A 25,424-nucleotide genomic window follows, 5' to 3' on the forward strand; every position below is an offset into this window, starting at 1 on the left:
ATATAACTGTACTGATAGGAACAATCCACGATAGGTAAATTCACACACACAGAAAATGGAGTGGTAGTCAGGGACAGGGAGAGGCGGGATGGGGAGTGACAGCTTAATGGCTACAGAGTTGATGAAGCTGTTCGATCACTAGACGGTGGTAAGTGTTGCACCATATTAAAAATGTACTTAATGCCACTGAATGGTAATTTTGAAAATATTAAAAACACTTTATTTTATACAAGGGATATTATTGAAAATAAAAGATGAAAAAATTTGAGGAGATGCAGGACACAGACAAAAATGAGGAGAAGCACAGCGTCAAGGAAGGGCAAGAACGGATCTGGAGTGGGGACTGGTGAGGGTGTTTGTGGGAGCTCTGGAGCCAGGGCTCCCCTGGGTGCTGGTGTTTCTTCTAATTCTTCGGATGTTTCAGGAACGGTTATGTCAGGTTGCTCTAGCTCTACCTCTGGATCTTGATCTTTCTCCTGCTCTTTCTCTTGCTCTTTCTCCTGATCTTTCTCTTGATCTTTCTGTTGCTCCTGCTCTGGATCTTGCGTCTGATCTACCACTTGCTCTGGATCTTGTTCCTGCTCTACCTCTTGCTCTGGATCTTGCTCTCGCTCTGCCTCTGGCAGTGGAGGTGGAGCTGGAGCTGGAACTCGAGCCGAACATGGCAGCAGCTCTTGGGACAGTTGTTCAGCCTGGGCGGAAGCTGGAACTGGAGAGACAACAATTGAAAATATCAATGTGAGTTTCTATGTCTCATCCAATGACACTGTCTTTCTAGAAGCCCAAGTCCAGAGAGCCAGCCTCAGGAAGTCTCCCCACACTGCAGAACACTGTATGATTGTTCTGAGTACTCAGTGCCCCTGTCCCCAGCCTGCTTCTGGAAACTCTGCTCTGTGTGGCCCAGCCCAGGCCCCTCCCCAAACCCGCACAGGCACCCACCCTCTTCCTCCTCACCCTCAGTCTCCGCCTCACTAGGCTCCAGGTGCTCCGGCTTCTCCAGCTGCGCCAGAAGAAGATCAGCCTTACGCTCCACCTCTGAACCTCGCATACTGATATGTACATAGGCCGAAAGAAACTTCAGAGAATGAAATTCAGGAGGCTCGTGGAAATCGGTGGAATAGAATTCCAGCCAGATCTTTAAGACAGAGGACATGGCACTGTGGGAGACAGGTGGGCAACAGCATCAGAGGCCTGGCCTATCCCTCTATGCTGCCCTCCCAAGGCTCCCCTGAGTGAGCTGCAGTCTTGTACCCTCTGCCCGTGCCTGTCCATAGACCAGCCCATCCAATGTCCACCCCCAGTATGGCAGTTCTGGCACAGATGGGCCTGGCAGCCGAGGAGGGGCTGGCAAAAGCCTCCATGGGAGGAGCCTTCAACCACTGATGTGACCACGTTTCCCTTCTTCAGGGAAACCTGACAACCTCCTCTGGCTGTGTCACTGCCCCATCCCTGCTGGAATGACCTGTCCACCTCAGCAGGGTGCTGTCTGCTCTGGGCATTACTCACTGGCACACAGGAGGTGTTCAGCAATATCTGATAAATGAGGAAACAGAGGGAGGCGCTGCTCCCCTGGCCTACCCAGGGCCCTTGGAAAAGCCCAAACTTGAGCTCACACGTGAATGTACTGCCCAAGTGTCTGCATGGAAATCTGCATATCCTTTTGCCAGTGACAGCAATCTCTTGGCCCTGACCACACTCTGCACCCTCAGCACCAGCTGAGCATCCCCATGGAGGCTCCAGCCCCGAGTGTGAGCGGGATGCTCTGCACACCTCCTGCTCTGGCTCAGCACGGGCTCTGGGGGTGTGGGCAGGGCTGGGTGGGAGGGCGTGGGGATGGATTCTCTCTGGGCTCACTCTGCTCTCCAGCCTCTCGCACACCCTATGGTGCCTGGGACCACATCCCCAGCCGTCTTGACTCCTTTCCCTGCAGGGAAAGCCTTGAGCCCTCAGCCCTGTAGCAGGAATCATAAGATGTGTGAGAGCCAGAGTTCTGCCAGCCCCCCACCCACAGGCCCCCGCAGACCACACGCAGTTGTGTGGAGATGGGAGCCCCTCCTTCTGCACCTAAACCCCACTTACCATTTTAGCTGCTCCAGGGATTCGCCATCCCCGTGACAATCAGTAATCATGTTTCCATACCTAGAGGAGGTCAGGAGTGTGTCAAATCTACCATACGGTGGCACTACCTGCTTCTCATGTCTACTGTGACTGTCTCACCTCTGACTAGAATGGAAGTCCAGGAGGGCAGGGAATGCAGTCTCCTCGGTTCATTGGATCATGGTCAGTGCCCAGAAAGTGACTGCACATAGTGTGGCTTCACCTATGTTTGTTGAAGGAATGAACCCCAACCAACTCCTGCCAAGATATCTGGGTGCACCTGAAGCCGCTCTGCCCGCCTCTGGTCTCCCTGCTTTGAATACACCCAGAAGCCTACAGATAGAATCTCAAATTTCCTGTAAAAATGTGAAAACAGTGAAGCCCAAGTCAACGAGGTCAGTGAGGGGGTGACAGAGACTTCCTCGTGGGGGTGTCAGGAATCCTGAATGAGGACGACCGTGGCCCCTCCAGCAGACCTTCCACAGGGCTGGACTCAGGAGCAGCACTTTCCATGGGGGACCCACTGGAGCTTGTTCCTGTGACCACCCACTGAACACAGGAGGAAACTGAGGCTCAGAGGGGTGTGGTGACAGTCCTAAGACTCACAGCTGGGAGGCGGCCTAGTGACACTGTGTGATCCAGGGCCTGAGTGCTCACCTGAGGAAAAGCAGGTGCAGCACATGCCGGGGACTGGCAAAGTTCCTGTAGGTTGACAGAAACAGGTGGACATAAGATTGGTCACCACCCAAGACAGCAGGCACCAGGTGCTCCACCCGCTTCTTCAGGGTGCGTGCCGGGACAGGCCACACCATGTGGGTGGCATCTGAGCTCAATGAAGATGTGTCTTCACTCTAGGACAGGACAGGGGAGAGATACACAGTGACAGCACCGTGAACCCCAAGGAGGGCAGGGGCTGGAGGCCAGTCTTAACCCCAGGGAGGACATGAGAAGACAGCCTGAGGGCCCAGGGTTAATGTACAGGGTGGTGGTTGCCACCCCGGCAGTCCCCGTTCACCCTCCAGCCAGACCTGAGGTGTGAACACACCAGGACCAGCAGGTTTATAAACCCCCCACCCTCTGCCCCTGCCCTGGGAGGGTGTCCCATGTCCCCGTTCCCCACACACTCAGGAGGAGGGGCTGCGGTCACCCAGGGAGGCTCATAGTGCTGGCCTGGCCTTGCCCAACCTCCTCTGGGCCTCCTGACATTACCTTTGGGGACCTCCTCCCAGACGGCCACAGGGGTCGAGGGCGAGGGCTGAACCAGCGCCGGAAGCATTGGACAAGCCTCTCAGCACAGGGCTTCCTGGGGCTACGGCCCCGGGACCTCGGGATACAGCACAACATCTCACTCTGCCTGTGGCCAAGTGAGCTGGGGAAGGGGCTGTGTATAGAATGTGGGTGCCAGGTTACCGAGTTCCGAGTTCTGTTGGGGTCTGTCGTCAACGAAGTGAAGTCACTTCCTGATACCTCATTTCCTGAGCCCCTCCTCTGTGTACAAGACTGCAAATGCCCCTCTGGGTACCTGTCTGCTGACCCTCCTTCCCCATGAACTCTCTCTATTGCCCACACTTCCACCAACACTGCCTGACCACACCCCTGTGCAAGGCCTGGGTGCAGCCAGCGTCACAGCTCAGAGGAGATACACGTAGGGTCATCCCCAGCTCCTGCTTCTTATCACTTTATGTGACCCTGGACAAGCCATAGTCACTCTCATGACCTCCCCAGTCTCCCCTTTTGCACAGTGGGGATCTTTCTAGCATCTTCTTCCTAGGGATGGCATCAGGCATGTGTGAGAAATCATCTCTGAAACCTATGGCCGGTGTCACATGCAGCTAATAAACAAGACTAGAGATAAAATCCACGACGGTGTGGAAGGTAGCATGGAATACGACTAACGACAGGTCTGGTTCCTGTCATATAATCTTGAAAATGTCACTTTTGCTCTTGGTCTGTTTTCCCTGTCCGCACCATGCGACAGTTGGAATTTCATGCATTCACATACTGCTTTCCTCCATAAAACCTTACAATGGCTTCGTGTGTATTTAGGTTTGGACTCAAGTGCCACATCTCTGTCTGTGTGGTTGGCGACACCTCAGGGGCTCCCCGTGGTCCCCACCATCTGCTGCACACATCCTCACGTAATCCCCTGCCCTGCAGTGTGGACTGGACTTAGTGACTCACTTCTAACCAATACAGTATCAAAAGTGAGAAGATGTCACTTTCTAAATGTCATGGTAACATGCCTGTCTCTAGAGTCTTGTGCTCTGTCTCCTCTGTTCTCTCTGTTTGTATCCACCATATGCCAAGCATGGTGCCGAGAGCTGGAGAAAGAGCTGATTCAGCTGCACCCTGGCTTGGGAGATGATCCCAGGATAAGAAAGAGGAGAAGACGTGCTATCGAGTGGCTGACATTCTAAGAGAGGAAAGGGTAAAGTGATCTAGGAGGCCATCAGAATATTCTAGATTAGGAAGCTACCTGAAGATGGTAGGAAATGAACACCATTTGCAGAGAAGAACCAGAGGCGTTTGGTCCATTAAGATGACGGCAACATGTAACTGATGTGTAAGATGTAAGTAAGTAAGAAATACTATTCACAAATTCAAATCCTATTTTCAAAATCATTGAATGGCAGGGATAAGTGCTCATGTTCAATGCAAACATAACTAGAATTGAGGAAGATTCCATGTATGGAATAACTTTATATCTCCATTAGATGAAAGTATGCAGATATATGTTCAGCAATTCTTTTCAAATTGTATAAAATATCCATTGTTGACACAATCAGGATTCCACCCCCATACTTTGGCTTCACACCCCATTTTCTTTACACCAGACACACATCCATTGCTGTGATGTAGATCCATTGCTGTCAACACTATCCCAGCCCACAGCCTACTGGTCCTGGGAGACAGCAACTCTATCACTATATTGTGTGCAGAATCCAGGAAGGGCCTAACACGGGGGCTCCATAAATACTCCCTGAAGTGCTGCACTTGAGAAGAGTCTATGATTTTATTACCTGGTGCTCTACCTACACATGTTATCACTCTGCATTATGTCATGATCCTTAGTCCCCCTCACCTGACAGTCAGCAACCCAGGAGCAGAGTCTACACCTCGGTCTGCCCATATTCCAGGCCCCCAGCCCAGCACCTGGCAAGTAATAGGTGCCAAGTACTGATGAATGAATTGTCTGGAAACATGTGAAACAGGATTCATCAAGAATACCCAGATGGAAGGTCACCATGAACATGCTGCCTGATAACCTGCCAGCCCTTTAATTCTGTCTGCCGACCACTTCCTTCAGCCAGGAACTGCCTGGGCACAAAGATTTCCCAGAGTCACCATCCTGCCTTGACTTCTGCCGTTCACTTTAGCCTCCTTGATTGTCCTACTTACTGTGGGTTTCTTCACTCTCAGTCTCAGGGGACACCTCTGAACCCCTAAGGTAGCCCACTGGGTCTTCCTTCTCTGGCCAACACATTCCTCTTGCTTCTGTGCATGGCCTTGATAGCAGTGTCACAGGCAATCCCAGGAAAGTGACACCGCAGCATGCTGACCTTGGGCACCCGCACTAGTCAAGGGAGCCCTCTCCCTTCATCTCCTGCAGAATCCCCCTAGGAATAGGGGATGCAGATATGTACACATGTGTAGGGAGGAAAGGGGTTCTCATGACATCTTAGCTAGAAGATGATTACAAATTTTTTAAACATTACTAGAAAATTATGGTTCATTTGTCCTGGCATGCAACTGAATGATAAAAAAATCTGTGAAAAATTCTGACACCCATGACAAAAGAAATGATCCAAACAATATGACCATTGAGGTGCTTTTCTTTTATGTTTAGGACTATCATTAAAAAATGTGGTATTGAGGAGCATGTCAACAATATTGGGGGAGGCTCTGGAACGATGCTGAGTAGAAAATGGACAATGATTACTTTTTTGAGAGTTGAGAGAAGCTATTTTGCAGAAAGTGGCAAATGAGCTTGACTTTTAAAAATGAAGAGCATTAAAGCAAGTAAGTTGAGTGGAAAGTAGATGATATTTGGGGGAGGGGTGACATGTTAAGTTACAAGAGGCAAAGAAATGGAAAGAACACATGTTTTGCAAAGGGAAAAATCATTCCTGTAAAACATCAGAATTGGAGTTTTCTTGCTGTTCTTTTTGTGCCTATGTAGTATCTTCTTTCTGCTGTAACTTCCAACTTGGGTTCTAGGTACTCTGTGTATGTGTGTGTTTACAAGAGAGAAATTGATAAACCTTAGTAAGCCCTAGAAAATTCTAGAGGTCTGAAATAAACAGATATTTTTCAAGTTTATTTAATTAAAAAGCAAAACAAAACAAAAACAGTGTCATCTGCTCCTATTAGGTAAATAAATATATGATCATATTGGAATCTTTGTGTGTGTGTGTGGCTGGCCAATATAGGGATCCACACCCTTGACCTTGGTGATACGAGGCTGTGCTCTAACCAGCTGAGCTACCAGCCAGCCTATACATGATCATATTGGAATAATATGCAACAGAGAGATACTCTGCTGCTATGGAGAATAAGCTGATTGCAAGGAAAAAAGATGCTCACAGATAAGGCAAGGGTAGGCTTTTTGTCCCCCATTGTGGAATAGTACAGGGAACAATGCAAATGTATTGAGGCTGGTAATTCCAAGTCATGGGAGGGAAATTAAAATGATGACTCTGGAAGAATAGTTTCAAATGTCAAGGAGTTTGAGGCAGGTGATCAATTTAGTGAAATGACAATTGCTTTAGGAGAGGCTGCTTCTTTGAAAGGATTGATACATACAGCAAGGCAAGGGAGGTGACTGTGCTGCTAAGTTTTTAATATTGCTATGCGTTTTAACTTTAAATATATTTGTGACTTTGCATGTAGCTCTGAATTTTGAGTGTCATAATTACTTAAGAATCTTTTATGGATTTGATTACTATAACTATCACTGTAATTTGATGAGGTTTTAGAACTACATTCCATTCCTAATTTTGGTTTTATTATTTCCAAGTGCCAAAATACTTAACACAGAACCACCTCTTATTCTATAATAAAAAGCAATGGAGACAAGTTCTTCAGTTGAAAAAGATTACTTTTTTTTTTTTTTTTAAAGATGACCGGTAAGGGGATCCTATCCCTTGATGTGGTGTTGTCAGCACCACGCTCTCCCAAGTGAGCCAATCAGCCATCCCTCCGTAGGGATCCGAACCCGTGGCCCTGGGGCTGTCAGCACCACACTCTCCAAGTGCGCACGGGCCGGCCCTGCTCCATGGTAGTTTTAGATGCTTCCCTCCTTTCTTCTCAGAATTTTCATTTTCCCATGTTCTCCTGGACAACTTCAACCCTGCTAACGATTCAAACCCATCACATCTGTCTGTCATGGTGTGGACTGGCGCCCAAGCAGAAGACTCAGGGCCTCTTTGAACTAGGACTTGCATTGACTTCAACTCAACCAAGCTGAGGCGCCGATCTTGTGATTACACTTAGCATGTGCTATGAATGGAGAGAAATGAAGTGAAAAGTGCCTATGAGATGCGAAGTCAAACTTGTCACGTTCCTAGTCCCCTCTCTGGGCTTCTCTCCATCTTCAGCTCCACCTCACTGTTTACCCCTTAAAGAAGCCAGATGCTCTCTAATTCGTATGTCCACGAAACACTTGGTATCAAATAACAGGTATTAAATGACTATTTGGTGGAAGTTCTGTATCCTAAATTTGTAGGTGTCCTTTATGTGACTGACGATGGCATGAATACCTAGTGTTAACAGTCTTTGGTGTGCTCAGCATTAATATACGTTAGGAATTGTCATGGAAACTTGTAAAATTAAAAAAAAAATCCAAATGCATGTCATCTGGCCTTGGAGTCCAGTTCTTCAGTACACACTCTGCTGATTTGGGCACCTCAGTCAAGAACCCAGTCAAAGAACCTCACAGAGTCACCCACAGGCCACGAAGCCACAGCACACGAGCAAGACTTTCCCGTGCTGCCCTGTTAACCATGAGCAGATGCCAAGGGCCCCAGATGTTTCAGCAAATCCTCTAGTTTCAGCAAATCCTCTAATATGAAACAGGCCAAAGCAAACAAACAAAAAAGGAAAAAGCGAATTGGAAGAAATAGAGATCATGCAAGGGAAACAGAAAATACCATTAACTTCCTCAGAGTTATAGGAGAGAAACTATTGGACTTAATGACGAAGAACAGACATTGTTAAAGTAGAAGAGGGAGAAGATGAATCAAATAACCATGAGGTCATTTAGAAATTAAAAATATAACTGTTGAAATTTTTGTTTGCTTGTTTGTTTTGTGTGTGTGTGTGTGTGTGACAGTTAAGGGGGTTGAAACCCTAGGGGTGGTGTCGCCTGCACCGCGCTCAGCCAGTGAGCGCACCGGCCATCCCTTTGTGGGATCCGAACCCGCGGCAGCGCCGCTGTGCTCCCAGCGCCGCTCTCTCCCTAGTGCGCCACCGGGCGGCCCATAAGTGTTGAAATTTAAATTAGAAAACAACTCACTAGAAAAGTGAGAAAATAACACAGGGGAAGCCTGATTAGATCAAAAAGACAAAAGGATAACAAGAAAGATACTATTTTTAAAAAAAGCATATAAAAGTAAAAGGAGTAAAAGGGAAAGAGAGAGAGAGAAAACGGAAGTGCGTGTCCGCAGAGCCAGTGTCTGAACAACACGCGCTCCAGGAAGAGCCGCGGAGATGGGCAGGAGGAGAGAACCGTGGGAGAAAGGAGGAAGGGACAGGTCCCGGAGGTCCCCAGAGGTCCCCACGTGGAGAGTGACGATGGGTCCACACGCCGCCCCGCACTGGGGAAGCACAGGGGACACCGTGTCAACTCTGAGTGTGGGGGTCCAGGGGACGGACGCTGCGGAGGAGCCTCAAGACGGAGACCACAGGGGAGTCCGGCCTTCAGCGTCTCGTGCAGAGTCGGTTCTGATCTCCGCTTTTCCTCGTCGAACGTGAGTCCGACAAGGCGAGGACGGGCCTCTGGACGTTTAGCAGCCCAAGACCGTTTTCTTAGCAGTCTATGGGGGGGCGTCTCCCACTAGGAAGAGGACATAAACCCGGACAGGGGACAGGGCCCTGGTGACGGCCACGGGGGATCGTACCCACCCCGACTGCTCGGAGGCTGCAGTGTAGACATCAGCTCCCAGGAGGTGTCGTCCAGAGCACCACATGGGTCCCTGAGGCGTTCACCTGTGGTGACAGCAGCCGCCCTAACCGGGACAGTGCGCGTGCGCAGACGCCACCGCTCACAGAAGACACGCGATCCTCACCGGACTGTCAGCCGCGTCCCCGCAGCCGCCGGGGCGCGGCTCTCAGAGCCACCGACGGGAAGCCGCGGTCGCGGGGTGCGCTCTCCGTGGCGCCTCCTGGTGGCCCTGCCTGCAGCTGCCGCCCCCAGGCCGCCCGCCCGGGACAGGAGCGCACGACCGGCCGCTCTCCACTCCCTGCTCCCGCCCCTCTGCGGCCCATGACAGCGGGTTCCAGCGACACGACGGATTCCCACGGGCGCTCCAGGTCGGTGCAAGGGGTCCGCGCTGACGAGGCGCCGAGGAGCACAGCCGTGAGAGGGACCCGCCTAGGCTGTCGTCGGCCGACGGTCCTGGCGGTTCCTCGGCCCCAGGCTGGCAGGCACAGTCCGCCTCGTGACAGTCCTGACCGCGGAGCCGTGTGCTATTAAAGCCACACGGTCACCACGAGCGACGGTATCTTGTGTACTTTTTCAAAACTGAGTTTTCTATTCTATGCCTTTATTCAACCGTATGAAATATAGAATTAGTAATTTATCAAATTGCGTAAAAATTGTCAATTGTTATTTATATATAAACAAAATTTATAGATTTATTTGGAAGAATTGATATATTTTCCCTACTTATTTTCTCATCTATGAACATGTACATCTCTTCATTGTCTTCAGTTTGTTCGTTTTTTCAATAACATTTTACACTCAGTGTTTAGAAATGATGATTGTAAAAATGCACCCTAATTATTCATGCAAACCTTATGAATGAAAATTTGGGGTGTTTCCAACCCTTAGTAATAGGTATTGTCATATTAACAATCTTGTCGACACCTCACCTTATAATTTTTCAAGGTTACATATGATATAGATTCCTGAATATTGGGTTACAGTGTAGAATAGTAAATATACAAGTATAATTTTGCTAAATTTTGCGAGTTTCTGCTCCTTATGGGCTCTACCATTTGCATTCCACCACAATGTATTATAATACCTGTATCCCCACAGTCTCACTAACAAGTTTGTTATCAAAAAATTAAATTTTGCAAATCTAATAGGTGAAGACTTGTATTTCAATATATTTTAAATGTATAGTTCTCTATGAGGGATTTTAAGCACCGAATTAAGTATTGATGCCAATTTAAATTTCCTTTTGTGTTATTAGGTTGTTCATATATTTTGTTCATTTTTATTTCATTTTGTTGGTCATTTCCATCTCATTTTTTCACACATCATTGTATTAGTGATATTATCCTAGTTTAAGAGGTTTTTTGTTTTTTTGCTTTTTTTTAATTGAAACATTATTGATCACCCATTTTAAGTATTATAGCTTGTAATTACTTTTTGTCGTGTCCTTTTGACCTAGTTGGTGGCATTTACCTTTTGTTTGAGTTTGCTTTGCTTTATTAATTGCTGCTATGTCATCCATGTTAACTGCTGCTACATTAGTAGCAGCATATTTTCACCAGTGATTTGAAATGCTATCTTTCTTAAAAACTAAATTTCTATAAATCTTGGGTATCTCTTTGAATTCTCCATTCTTTTTCATTAGGTTTTATATTTACTTATAAACAAATTGCATATGGTCTTGATAATGAAGAATTTATAAAAAAAAAAATTTCGATCTCTGGTTGACTTACCCCTCCCTTTTGATTTGTTTCCTCATTTTTTTCTGATGAACGATTAATGTTTCATCAAAATTTTATAATCATCTTATTTTGTTCTAGGTGAAGAAACAAATGAGACTATTTTTAATGTGATCATGACACACGTATAAAGTAACTTAGGAGAAAATCAAATCCTTAGGATCATGTGGCTTTCTGGCCAAGAAAATATCTCTGACATTTCTCTATCGTTTGTGTATGTATGTTTTAAGAGTGTTCTAATGCTTAAATCACATAGTTAAACAGGCTTTGTCGAGTTCTTGTTAGCTTTATGCCACATATTTTAACAATTTTGTGGCTATTGAAAATGGAATCTTGATTTGTGTAATGTAATCTAGATAGTTATTGTTATTACATAAGACATTTATTAATTTTATATGTGAATTTTTCTAAATCGCAACATGTAAATTTTATTTTAGTAAGTCGTCTTGTTTGTAATAGGTTTTTAATTAATTCTTTTTGATTTTCTAAATTCACAATACATACACATAACACATTTTTCTCCATCTTGGAATATACAAATACGTATGGTCAAATCTTATTTTATCTAGTGTTTTGATATTTATGAGTCTTACATTTTCTCAAAAGTAGTTTTGGCTTCTGTGGAAATTATTATGTGTTTTTCTTTCTTCTAATGCTTAATACTTTTGCAAAATATTGAAGTTAGTAATTCATCTCAAATTTAATTTTGTGAACGGTACCTAGCAAAAGCATAACTGGATTTAATTTCCAAGTAAATAATATTTCAATCCCTGTAATGATGAAGTGCTTTCCCCTAAGTAACCTGAATCCTTTCCACATATACCAGAATCTGTTTCAAAATTCAAACTTTTACTCCACTGAACTATTCGCTTATTCTTTGCCAATCTCATTCACTTTCAAGTATGTTCCTTTGCAATACATTTTATTAGACGGAGCAAATTTCCTCTTTGTTTTTATTATTATTGTTCTTCTTATGTCTTGAATATTTTGGGGGCCATTTTTGCACATAATTTTTTTTCATATTAACTTTGAGGTTATTTGACAAGTCCCCTAAACATCACTCTTTGGAATTTTTCAAGTTTAGATTTATTGAATCTATTGGTTAACATAGGTAGAATACATATATATGTGGCGTAACTTCCTAGCATCACTGCTGCCCGGCACATGGACACACGTGGGCATTTTGGTAGGAGCTGCTGAGTGGCTCCTGCGACAGGGGTATCTATGAACACATCTCCTGGGGCATCTGCTGGGACCTCTTCTTCCTTCATTCTCACAAGAGCTGGTCGTCACCAGACATACAGACCTGCCCATCTGATGGGGCAAATGCTATCTGAATAGTGAGCAAATTTCTGTGCATAATCATTAGGGAGGCCTCGGATGTCTGACATTTACTGGCCATATGAATTGCTTCCCTGTGGAACTGCAGGAATATGTCCTCTGTCCCTATGGATAAATGAGAACTCTCCGTACAACTAGGATGCATACTACCCTTTCTCTGCCCATGAAGAATTTTCCAGTCTGGGGTTTGTCTTTTCACCTTTTGACATTATTCTGGTTTTTGTTTGGACCAGGAAAAGTCAGCATTTTCCTCAGTGGCTTCTGGCTCTCTGGTCATTCAAAAGTAGTTCCTATTTCAAGATTATGGCAATAATAACTATCAGGGCTTTTTGTTTCTACATAGAGTCTTTGGTTTTTCTGTAATTTTCCTCTTACTAAAAACATAAAATGAAAATTAATCAGATCTTTCTCATATTATGCGGCCAGGTACAAAAGGCCACATAACATATAACTGTACTGATAGGAAAAATCCACGATAGGTAAATTCACACACACAGAAAATGGAGTGGTAGTCAGGGACAGGGAGAGGCGGGATGGGGAGTGACAGCTTAATGGCTACAGAGTTGATGAAGCTGTTCGATCACTAGACGGTGGTAAGGGTTGCACCATATTAAAAATGTACTTAATGCCACTGAATGGTAATTTTGAAAATATTAAAAACACTTTATTTTATACAAGGGATATTATTGAAAATAAAAGATGAAAAAATTGGAGGAGATGCAGGACACAGACAAAAATGAGGAGAAGCACAGCGTCAAGGAAGGGCAAGAACAGATCTGGAGTGGGGACTGGTGAGGGTGTTTGTGGGAGCTCTGGAGCCAGGGCTCCCCTGGGTGCTGGTGTTTCTTCTAATTCTTCGGATGTTTCAGGAACGGTTATGTCAGGTTGCTCTAGCTCTACCTCTGGATCTTGATCTTTCTCCTGCTCTTTCTCTTGCTCTTTCTCCTGATCTTTCTCTTGATCTTTCTGTTGCTCCTGCTCTGGATCTTGCGTCTGATCTACCACTTGCTCTGGATCTTGTTCCTGCTCTACCTCTTGCTCTGGATCTTGCTCTCGCTCTGCCTCTGGCAGTGGAGGTGGAGCTGGAGCTGGAACTCGAGCCGAACATGGCAGCAGCTCTTGGGACAGTTGTTCAGCCTGGGCGGAAGCTGGAACTGGAGAGACAACAATTGAAAATATCAATGTGAGTTTCTATGTCTCATCCAATGACACTGTCTTTCTAGAAGCCCAAGTCCAGAGAGCCAGCCTCAGGAAGTCTCCCCACACTGCAGAACACTGTATGATTGTTCTGAGTACTCAGTGCCCCTGTCCCCAGCCTGCTTCTGGAAACTCTGCTCTGTGTGGCCCAGCCCAGGCCCCTCCCCAAACCCGCACAGGCACCCACCCTCTTCCTCCTCACCCTCAGTCTCCGCCTCACTAGGCTCCAGGTGCTCCGGCTTCTCCAGCTGCGCCAGAAGAAGATCAGCCTTACGCTCCACCTCTGAACCTCGCATACTGATATGTACATAGGCCGAAAGAAACTTCAGAGAATGAAATTCAGGAGGCTCGTGGAAATCGGTGGAATAGAATTCCAGCCAGATCTTTAAGACAGAGGACATGGCACTGTGGGAGACAGGTGGGCAACAGCATCAGAGGCCTGGCCTATCCCTCTATGCTGCCCTCCCAAGGCTCCCCTGAGTGAGCTGCAGTCTTGTACCCTCTGCCCGTGCCTGTCCATAGACCAGCCCATCCAATGTCCACCCCCAGTATGGCAGTTCTGGCACAGATGGGCCTGGCAGCCGAGGAGGGGCTGGCAAAAGCCTCCATGGGAGGAGCCTTCAACCACTGATGTGACCACGTTTCCCTTCTTCAGGGAAACCTGACAACCTCCTCTGGCTGTGTCACTGCCCCATCCCTGCTGGAATGACCTGTCCACCTCAGCAGGGTGCTGTCTGCTCTGGGCATTACTCACTGGCACACAGGAGGTGTTCAGCAATATCTGATAAATGAGGAAACAGAGGGAGGCGCTGCTCCCCTGGCCTACCCAGGGCCCTTGGAAAAGCCCAAACTTGAGCTCACACGTGAATGTACTGCCCAAGTGTCTGCATGGAAATCTGCATATCCTTTTGCCAGTGACAGCAATCTCTTGGCCCTGACCACACTCTGCACCCTCAGCACCAGCTGAGCATCCCCATGGAGGCTCCAGCCCCGAGTGTGAGCGGGATGCTCTGCACACCTCCTGCTCTGGCTCAGCACGGGCTCTGGGGGTGTGGGCAGGGCTGGGTGGGAGGGCGTGGGGATGGATTCTCTCTGGGCTCACTCTGCTCTCCAGCCTCTCGCACACCCTATGGTGCCTGGGACCACATCCCCAGCCGTCTTGACTCCTTTCCCTGCAGGGAAAGCCTTGAGCCCTCAGCCCTGTAGCAGGAATCATAAGATGTGTGAGAGCCAGAGTTCTGCCAGCCCCCCACCCACAGGCCCCCGCAGACCACACGCAGTTGTGTGGAGATGGGAGCCCCTCCTTCTGCACCTAAACCCCACTTACCATTTTAGCTGCTCCAGGGATTCGCCATCCCCGTGACAATCAGTAATCATGTTTCCATACCTAGAGGAGGTCAGGAGTGTGTCAAATCTACCATACGGTGGCACTACCTGCTTCTCATGTCTACTGTGACTGTCTCACCTCTGACTAGAATGGAAGTCCAGGAGGGCAGGGAATGCAGTCTCCTCGGTTCATTGGATCATGGTCAGTGCCCAGAAAGTGACTGCACATAGTGTGGCTTCACCTATGTTTGTTGAAGGAATGAACCCCAACCAACTCCTGCCAAGATATCTGGGTGCACCTGAAGCCGCTCTGCCCGCCTCTGGTCTCCCTGCTTTGAATACACCCAGAAGCCTACAGATAGAATCTCAAATTTCCTGTAAAAATGTGAAAACAGTGAAGCCCAAGTCAACGAGGTCAGTGAGGGGGTGACAGAGACTTCCTCGTGGGGGTGTCAGGAATCCTGAATGAGGACGACCGTGGCCCCTCCAGCAGACCTTCCACAGGGCTGGACTCAGGAGCAGCACTTTCCATGGGGGACCCACTGGAGCTTGTTCCTGTGACCACCCACTGAACACAGGAGGAAACTGAGGCTCAGAGGGGTGTGGTGACAGTCCTAAGACTCACAGCTGGGAGGCGGCCTAGTGACACTGTGTGATCCAGGGCCTGAGTGCTCACCTGAGGAAAAGCAGGTGCAGCACATGCCGGGGACTGGCAAAGTTCCTGTAGGTTGACAGAAACAGGTGGACATAAGATTGGTCACCACCCAAGACAGCAGGCACCAGGTGCTCCACCCGCTTCTTCAGGGTGCGTGCCGGGACAGGCCACACCATGTGGGTGGCATCTGAGCTCAATGAAGATGTGTCTTCACTCTAGGACAGGACAGGGGAGAGATACACAGTGACAGCACCGTGAACCCCAAGGAGGGCAGGGGCTGGAGGCCAGTCTTAACCCCAGGGAGGACATGAGAAGACAGCCTGAGGGCCCAGGGTTAATGTACAGGGTGGTGGTTGCCACCCCGGCAGTCCCCGTTCACCCTCCAGCCAGACCTGAGGTGTGAACACACCAGGACCAGCAGGTTTATAAACCCCCCACCCTCTGCCCCTGCCCTGGGAGGGTGTCCCATGTCCCCGTTCCCCACACACTCAGGAGGAGGGGCTGCGGTCACCCAGGGAGGCTCATAGTGCTGGCCTGGCCTTGCCCAACCTCCTCTGGGCCTCCTGACATTACCTTTGGGGACCTCCTCCCAGACGGCCACAGGGGTCGAGGGCGAGGGCTGAACCAGCGCCGGAAGCATTGGACAAGCCTCTCAGCACAGGGCTTCCTGGGGCTACGGCCCCGGGACCTCGGGATACAGCACAACATCTCACTCTGCCTGTGGCCAAGTGAGCTGGGGAAGGGGCTGTGTATAGAATGTGGGTGCCAGGTTACCGAGTTCCGAGTTCTGTTGGGGTCTGTCGTCAAGGAAGTGAAGTCACTTCCTGATACCTCATTTCCTGAGCCCCTCCTCTGTGTACAAGACTGCAAATGCCCCTCTGGGTACCTGTCTGCTGACCCTCCTTCCCCATGAACTCTCTCTATTGCCCACACTTCCACCAACACTGCCTGACCACACCCCTGTGCAAGGCCTGGGTGCAGCCAGCGTCACAGCTCAGAGGAGATACACGTAGGGTCATCCCCAGCTCCTGCTTCTTATCACTTTATGTGACCCTGGACAAGCCATAGTCACTCTCATGACCTCCCCAGTCTCCCCTTTTGCACAGTGGGGATCTTTCTAGCATCTTCTTCCTAGGGATGGCATCAGGCATGTGTGAGAAATCATCTCTGAAACCTATGGCCGGTGTCACATGCAGCTAATAAACAAGACTAGAGATAAAATCCACGACGGTGTGGAAGGTAGCATGGAATACGACTAACGACAGGTCTGGTTCCTGTCATATAATCTTGAAAATGTCACTTTTGCTCTTGGTCTGTTTTCCCTGTCCGCACCATGCGACAGTTGGAATTTCATGCATTCACATACTGCTTTCCTCCATAAAACCTTACAATGGCTTCGTGTGTATTTAGGTTTGGACTCAAGTGCCACATCTCTGTCTGTGTGGTTGGCGACACCTCAGGGGCTCCCCGTGGTCCCCACCATCTGCTGCACACATCCTCACGTAATCCCCTGCCCTGCAGTGTGGACTGGACTTAGTGACTCACTTCTAACCAATACAGTATCAAAAGTGAGAAGATGTCACTTTCTAAATGTCATGGTAACATGCCTGTCTCTAGAGTCTTGTGCTCTGTCTCCTCTGTTCTCTCTGTTTGTATCCACCATATGCCAAGCATGGTGCCGAGAGCTGGAGAAAGAGCTGATTCAGCTGCACCCTGGCTTGGGAGATGATCCCAGGATAAGAAAGAGGAGAAGACGTGCTATCGAGTGGCTGACATTCTAAGAGAGGAAAGGGTAAAGTGATCTAGGAGGACATCAGAATATTCTAGATTAGGAAGCTACCTGAAGATGGTAGGAAATGAACACCATTTGCAGAGAAGAACCAGAGGCGTTTGGTCCATTAAGATGACGGCAACATGTAACTGATGTGTAAGATGTAAGTAAGTAAGAAATACTATTCACAAATTCAAATCCTATTTTCAAAATCATTGAATGGCAGGGATAAGTGCTCATGTTCAATGCAAACATAACTAGAATTGAGGAAGATTCCATGTATGGAATAACTTTATATCTCCATTAGATGAAAGTATGCAGATATATGATCAGCAATTCTTTTCAAATTGTATAAAATATCCATTGTTGACACAATCAGGATTCCACCCCCATACTTTGGCTTCACACCCCATTTTCTTTACACCAGACACACATCCATTGCTGTGATGTAGATCCATTGCTGTCAACACTATCCCAGCCCACAGCCTACTGGTCCTGGGAGACAGCAACTCTATCACTATATTGTGTGCAGAATCCAGGAAGGGCCTAACACGGGGGCTCCATAAATACTCCCTGAAGTGCTGCACTTGAGAAGAGTCTATGATTTTATTACCTGGTGCTCTACCTACACATGTTATCACTCTGCATTATGTCATGATCCTTAGTCCCCCTCACCTGACAGTCAGCAACCCAGGAGCAGAGTCTACACCTCGGTCTGCCCATATTCCAGGCCCCCAGCCCAGCACCTGGCAAGTAATAGGTGCCAAGTACTGATGAATGAATTGTCTGGAAACATGTGAAACAGGATTCATCAAGAATACCCAGATGGAAGGTCACCATGAACATGCTGCCTGATAACCTGCCAGCCCTTTAATTCTGTCTGCCGACCACTTCCTTCAGCCAGGAACTGCCTGGGCACAAAGATTTCCCAGAGTCACCATCCTGCCTTGACTTCTGCCGTTCACTTTAGCCTCCTTGATTGTCCTACTTACTGTGGGTTTCTTCACTCTCAGTCTCAGGGGACACCTCTGAACCCCTAAGGTAGCCCACTGGGTCTTCCTTCTCTGGCCAACACATTCCTCTTGCTTCTGTGCATGGCCTTGATAGCAGTGTCACAGGCAATCCCAGGAAAGTGACACCGCAGCATGCTGACCTTGGGCACCCGCACTAGTCAAGGGAGCCCTCTCCCTTCATCTCCTGCAGAATCCCCCTAGGAATAGGGGATGCAGATATGTACACATGTGTAGGGAGGAAAGGGGTCCTCATGACATCTTAGCTAGAAGATGATTACAAATTTTTTAAACATTACTAGAAAATTATGGTTCATTTGTCCTGGCATGCAACTGAATGATAAAAAAATCTGTGAAAAATTCTGACACCCATGACAAAAGAAATGATCCAAACAATATGACCATCGAGGTGCTTTTCTTTTATGTTTAGGACTATCATTAAAAAATGTGGTATTGAGGAGCATGTCAACAATATTGGGGGAGGCTCTGGAACGATGCTGAGTAGAAAATGGACAATGATTACTTTTTTGAGAGTTGAGAGAAGCTATTTTGCAGAAAGTGGCAAATGAGCTTGACTTTTAAAAATGAAGAGCATTAAAGCAAGTAAGTTGAGTGGAAAGTAGATGATATTTGGGGGAGGGGTGACATGTTAAGTTACAAGAGGCAAAGAAATGGAAAGAACACATGTTTTGCAAAGGGAAAAATCATTCCTGTAAAACATCAGAATTGGAGTTTTCTTGCTGTTCTTTTTGTGCCTATGTAGTATCTTCTTTCTGCTGTAACTTCCAACTTGGGTTCTAGGTACTCTGTGTATGTGTGTGTTTACAAGAGAGAAATTGATAAACCTTAGTAAGCCCTAGAAAATTCTAGAGGTCTGAAATAAACAGATATTTTACAAGTTTATTTAATTAAAAAGCAAAACAAAACAAAAACAGTGTCATCTGCTCCTATTAGGTAAATAAATATATGATCATATTGGAATCTTTGTGTGTGTGTGTGGCTGGCCAATATAGGGATCCACACCCTTGACCTTGGTGATACGAGGCTGTGCACTAACCAGCTGAGCTACCAGCCAGCCTATACATGATCATATTGGAATAATATGCAACAGAGAGATACTCTGCTGCTATGGAGAATAAGCTGATTGCAAGGAAAAAAGATGCTCACAGATAAGGCAAGGGTAGGCTTTTTGTCCCCCATTGTGGAATAGTACAGGGAACAATGCAAATGTATTGAGGCTGGTAATTCCAAGTCATGGGAGGGAAATTAAAATGATGACTCTGGAAGAATAGTTTCAAATGTCAAGGAGTTTGAGGCAGGTGATCAATTTAGTGAAATGACAATTGCTTTAGGAGAGGCTGCTTCTTTGAAAGGATTGATACATACAGCAAGGCAAGGGAGGTGACTGTGCTGCTAAGTTTTTAATATTGCTATGCGTTTTAACTTTAAATATATTTGTGACTTTGCATGTAGCTCTGAATTTTGAGTGTCATAATTACTTAAGAATCTTTTATGGATTTGATTACTATAACTATCACTGTAATTTGATGAGGTTTTAGAACTACATTCCATTCCTAATTTTGGTTTTATTATTTCCAAGTGCCAAAATACTTAACACAGAACCACCTCTTATTCTATAATAAAAAGCAATGGAGACAAGTTCTTCAGTTGAAAAAGATTACTTTTTTTTTTTTTTTTAAAGATGACCGGTAAGGGGATCCTATCCCTTGATGTGGTGTTGTCAGCACCACGCTCTCCCAAGTGAGCCAATCAGCCATCCCTCCGTAGGGATCCGAACCCGTGGCCCTGGGGCTGTCAGCACCACACTCTCCAAGTGCGCACGGGCCGGCCCTGCTCCATGGTAGTTTTAGATGCTTCCCTCCTTTCTTCTCAGAATTTTCATTTTCCCATGTTCTCCTGGACAACTTCAACCCTGCTAACGATTCAAACCCATCACATCTGTCTGTCATGGTGTGGACTGGCGCCCAAGCAGAAGACTCAGGGCCTCTTTGAACTAGGACTTGCATTGACTTCAACTCAACCAAGCTGAGGCGCCGATCTTGTGATTACACTTAGCATGTGCTATGAATGGAGAGAAATGAAGTGAAAAGTGCCTATGAGATGCGAAGTCAAACTTGTCACGTTCCTAGTCCCCTCTCTGGGCTTCTCTCCATCTTCAGCTCCACCTCACTGTTTACCCCTTAAAGAAGCCAGATGCTCTCTAATTCGTATGTCCACGAAACACTTGGTATCAAATAACAGGTATTAAATGACTATTTGGTGGAAGTTCTGTATCCTAAATTTGTAGGTGTCCTTTATGTGACTGACGATGGCATGAATACCTAGTGTTAACAGTCTTTGGTGTGCTCAGCATTAATATACGTTAGGAATTGTCATGGAAACTTGTAAAATTAAAAAAAAAATCCAAATGCATGTCATCTGGCCTTGGAGTCCAGTTCTTCAGTACACACTCTGCTGATTTGGGCACCTCAGTCAAGAACCCAGTCAAAGAACCTCACAGAGTCACCCACAGGCCACGAAGCCACAGCACACGAGCAAGACTTTCCCGTGCTGCCCTGTTAACCATGAGCAGATGCCAAGGGCCCCAGATGTTTCAGCAAATCCTCTAGTTTCAGCAAATCCTCTAATATGAAACAGGCCAAAGCAAACAAACAAAAAAGGAAAAAGCGAATTGGAAGAAATAGAGATCATGCAAGGGAAACAGAAAATACCATTAACTTCCTCAGAGTTATAGGAGAGAAACTATTGGACTTAATGACGAAGAACAGACATTGTTAAAGTAGAAGAGGGAGAAGATGAATCAAATAACCATGAGGTCATTTAGAAATTAAAAATATAACTGTTGAAATTTTTGTTTGCTTGTTTGTTTTGTGTGTGTGTGTGTGTGTGACAGTTAAGGGGGTTGTAACCCTAGGGGTGGTGTCGCCTGCACCGCGCTCAGCCAGTGAGCGCACCGGCCATCCCTTTGTGGGATCCGAACCCGCGGCAGCGCCGCTGTGCTCCCAGCGCCGCTCTCTCCCGAGTGCGCCACCGGGCGGCCCATAAGTGTTGAAATTTAAATTAGAAAACAACTCACTAGAAAAGTGAGAAAATAACACAGGGGAAGCCTGATTAGATCAAAAAGACAAAAGGATAACAAGAAAGATACTATTTTTAAAAAAAGCATATAAAAGTAAAAGGAGTAAAAGGGAAAGAGAGAGAGAGAAAACGGAAGTGCGTGTCCGCAGAGCCAGTGTCTGAACAACACGCGCTCCAGGAAGAGCCGCGGAGATGGGCAGGAGGAGAGAACCGTGGGAGAAAGGAGGAAGGGACAGGTCCCGGAGGTCCCCAGAGGTCCCCACGTGGAGAGTGACGATGGGTCCACACGCCGCCCCGCACTGGGGAAGCACAGGGGACACCGTGTCAACTCTGGGTGTGGGGGTCCAGGGGACGGACGCTGCGGAGGAGCCTCAAGACGGAGACCACAGGGGAGTCCGGCCTTCAGCGTCTCGTGCAGAGTCGGTTCTGATCTCCGCTTTTCCTCGTCGAACGTGAGTCCGACAAGGCGAGGACGGGCCTCTGGACGTTTAGCAGCCCAAGACCGTTTTCTTAGCAGTCTATGGGGGGGCGTCTCCCACTAGGAAGAGGACATAAACCCGGACAGGGGACAGGGCCCTGGTGACGGCCACGGGGGATCGTACCCACCCCGACTGCTCGGAGGCTGCAGTGTAGACATCAGCTCCCAGGAGGTGTCGTCCAGAGCACCACATGGGTCCCTGAGGCGTTCACCTGTGGTGACAGCAGCCGCCCTAACCGGGACAGTGCGCGTGCGCAGACGCCACCGCTCACAGAAGACACGCGATCCTCACCGGACTGTCAGCCGCGTCCCCGCAGCCGCCGGGGCGCGGCTCTCAGAGCCACCGACGGGAAGCCGCGGTCGCGGGGTGCGCTCTCCGTGGCGCCTCCTGGTGGCCCTGCCTGCAGCTGCCGCCCCCAGGCCGCCCGCCCGGGACAGGAGCGCACGACCGGCCGCTCTCCACTCCCTGCTCCCGCCCCTCTGCGGCCCATGACAGCGGGTTCCAGCGACACGACGGATTCCCACGGGCGCTCCAGGTCGGTGCAAGGGGTCCGCGCTGACGAGGCGCCGAGGAGCACAGCCGTGAGAGGGACCCGCCTAGGCTGTCGTCGGCCGACGGTCCTGGCGGTTCCTCGGCCCCAGGCTGGCAGGCACAGTCCGCCTCGTGACAGTCCTGACCGCGGAGCCGTGTGCTATTAAAGCCACACGGTCACCACGAGCGACGGTATCTTGTGTACTTTTTCAAAACTGAGTTTTCTATTCTATGCCTTTATTCAACCGTATGAAATATAGAATTAGTAATTTATCAAATTGCGTAAAAATTGTCAATTGTTATTTATATATAAACAAAATTTATAGATTTATTTGGAAGAATTGATATATTTTCCCTACTTATTTTCTCATCTATGAACATGTACATCTCTTCATTGTCTTCAGTTTGTTCGTTTTTTCAATAACATTTTACACTCAGTGTTTAGAAATGATGATTGTAAAAATGCACCCTAATTATTCATGCAAACCTTATGAATGAAAATTTGGGGTGTTTCCAACCCTTAGGAATAGGTATTGTCATATTAACAATCTTGTCGACACCTCACCTTATAATTTTTCAAGGTTACATATGATATAGATTCCTGAATATTGGGTTACAGTGTAGAATAGTAAATATACAAGTATAATTTTGCTAAATTTTGCGAGTTTCTGCTCCTTATGGGCTCTACCATTTGCATTCCACCACAATGTATTATAATACCTGTATCCCCACAGTCTCACTAACAAGTTTGTTATCAAAAAATTAAATTTTGCAAATCTAATAGGTGAAGACTTGTATTTCAATATATTTTAAATGTATAGTTCTCTATGAGGGATTTTAAGCACCGAATTAAGTATTGATGCCAATTTAAATTTCCTTTTGTGTTATTAGGTTGTTCATATATTTTGTTCATTTTTATTTCATTTTGTTGGTCATTTCCATCTCATTTTTTCACACATCATTGTATTAGTGATATTATCCTAGTTTAAGAGGTTTTTTGTTTTTTTGCTTTTTTTTAATTGAAACATTATTGATCACCCATTTTAAGTATTATAGCTTGTAATTACTTTTTGTCGTGTCCTTTTGACCTAGTTGGTGGCATTTACCTTTTGTTTGAGTTTGCTTTGCTTTATTAATTGCTGCTATGTCATCCATGTTAACTGCTGCTACATTAGTAGCAGCATATTTTCACCAGTGATTTGAAATGCTATCTTTCTTAAAAACTAAATTTCTATAAATCTTGGGTATCTCTTTGAATTCTCCATTCTTTTTCATTAGGTTTTATATTTACTTATAAACAAATTGCATATGGTCTTGATAATGAAGAATTTATAAAAAAAAAAATTTCGATCTCTGGTTGACTTACCCCTCCCTTTTGATTTGTTTCCTCATTTTTTTCTGATGAACGATTAATGTTTCATCAAAATTTTATAATCATCTTATTTTGTTCTAGGTGAAGAAACAAATGAGACTATTTTTAATGTGATCATGACACACGTATAAAGTAACTTAGGAGAAAATCAAATCCTTAGGATCATGTGGCTTTCTGGCCAAGAAAATATCTCTGACATTTCTCTATCGTTTGTGTATGTATGTTTTAAGAGTGTTCTAATGCTTAAATCACATAGTTAAACAGGCTTTGTCGAGTTCTTGTTAGCTTTATGCCACATATTTTAACAATTTTGTGGCTATTGAAAATGGAATCTTGATTTGTGTAATGTAATCTAGATAGTTATTGTTATTACATAAGACATTTATTAATTTTATATGTGAATTTTTCTAAATCGCAACATGTAAATTTTATTTTAGTAAGTCGTCTTGTTTGTAATAGGTTTTTAATTAATTCTTTTTGATTTTCTAAATTCACAATACATACACATAACACATTTTTCTCCATCTTGGAATATACAAATACGTATGGTCAAATCTTATTTTATCTAGTGTTTTGATATTTATGAGTCTTACATTTTCTCAAAAGTAGTTTTGGCTTCTGTGGAAATTATTATGTGTTTTTCTTTCTTCTAATGCTTAATACTTTTGCAAAATATTGAAGTTAGTAATTCATCTCAAATTTAATTTTGTGAACGGTACCTAGCAAAAGCATAACTGGATTTAATTTCCAAGTAAATAATATTTCAATCCCTGTAATGATGAAGTGCTTTCCCCTAAGTAACCTGAATCCTTTCCACATATACCAGAATCTGTTTCAAAATTCAAACTTTTACTCCACTGAACTATTCGCTTATTCTTTGCCAATCTCATTCACTTTCAAGTATGTTCCTTTGCAATACATTTTATTAGACGGAGCAAATTTCCTCTTTGTTTTTATTATTATTGTTCTTCTTATGTCTTGAATATTTTGGGGGCCATTTTTGCACATAATTTTTTTTCATATTAACTTTGAGGTTATTTGACAAGTCCCCTAAACATCACTCTTTGGAATTTTTCAAGTTTAGATTTATTGAATCTATTGGTTAACATAGGTAGAATACATATATATGTGGCGTAACTTCCTAGCATCACTGCTGCCCGGCACATGGACACACGTGGGCATTTTGGTAGGAGCTGCTGAGTGGCTCCTGCGACAGGGGTATCTATGAACACATCTCCTGGGGCATCTGCTGGGACCTCTTCTTCCTTCATTCTCACAAGAGCTGGTCGTCACCAGACATACAGACCTGCCCATCTGATGGGGCAAATGCTATCTGAATAGTGAGCAAATTTCTGTGCATAATCATTAGGGAGGCCTCGGATGTCTGACATTTACTGGCCATATGAATTGCTTCCCTGTGGAACTGCAGGAATATGTCCTCTGTCCCTATGGATAAATGAGAACTCTCCGTACAACTAGGATGCATACTACCCTTTCTCTGCCCATGAAGAATTTTCCAGTCTGGGGTTTGTCTTTTCACCTTTTGACATTATTCTGGTTTTTGTTTGGACCAGGAAAAGTCAGCATTTTCCTCAGTGGCTTCTGGCTCTCTGGTCATTCAAAAGTAGTTCCTATTTCAAGATTATGG

The sequence above is a fragment of the Cynocephalus volans genome, chromosome 5 (genome assembly GCF_027409185.1).
Source record: "Cynocephalus volans isolate mCynVol1 chromosome 5, mCynVol1.pri, whole genome shotgun sequence".
Lineage (NCBI taxonomy): Eukaryota > Metazoa > Chordata > Mammalia > Dermoptera > Cynocephalidae > Cynocephalus > Cynocephalus volans.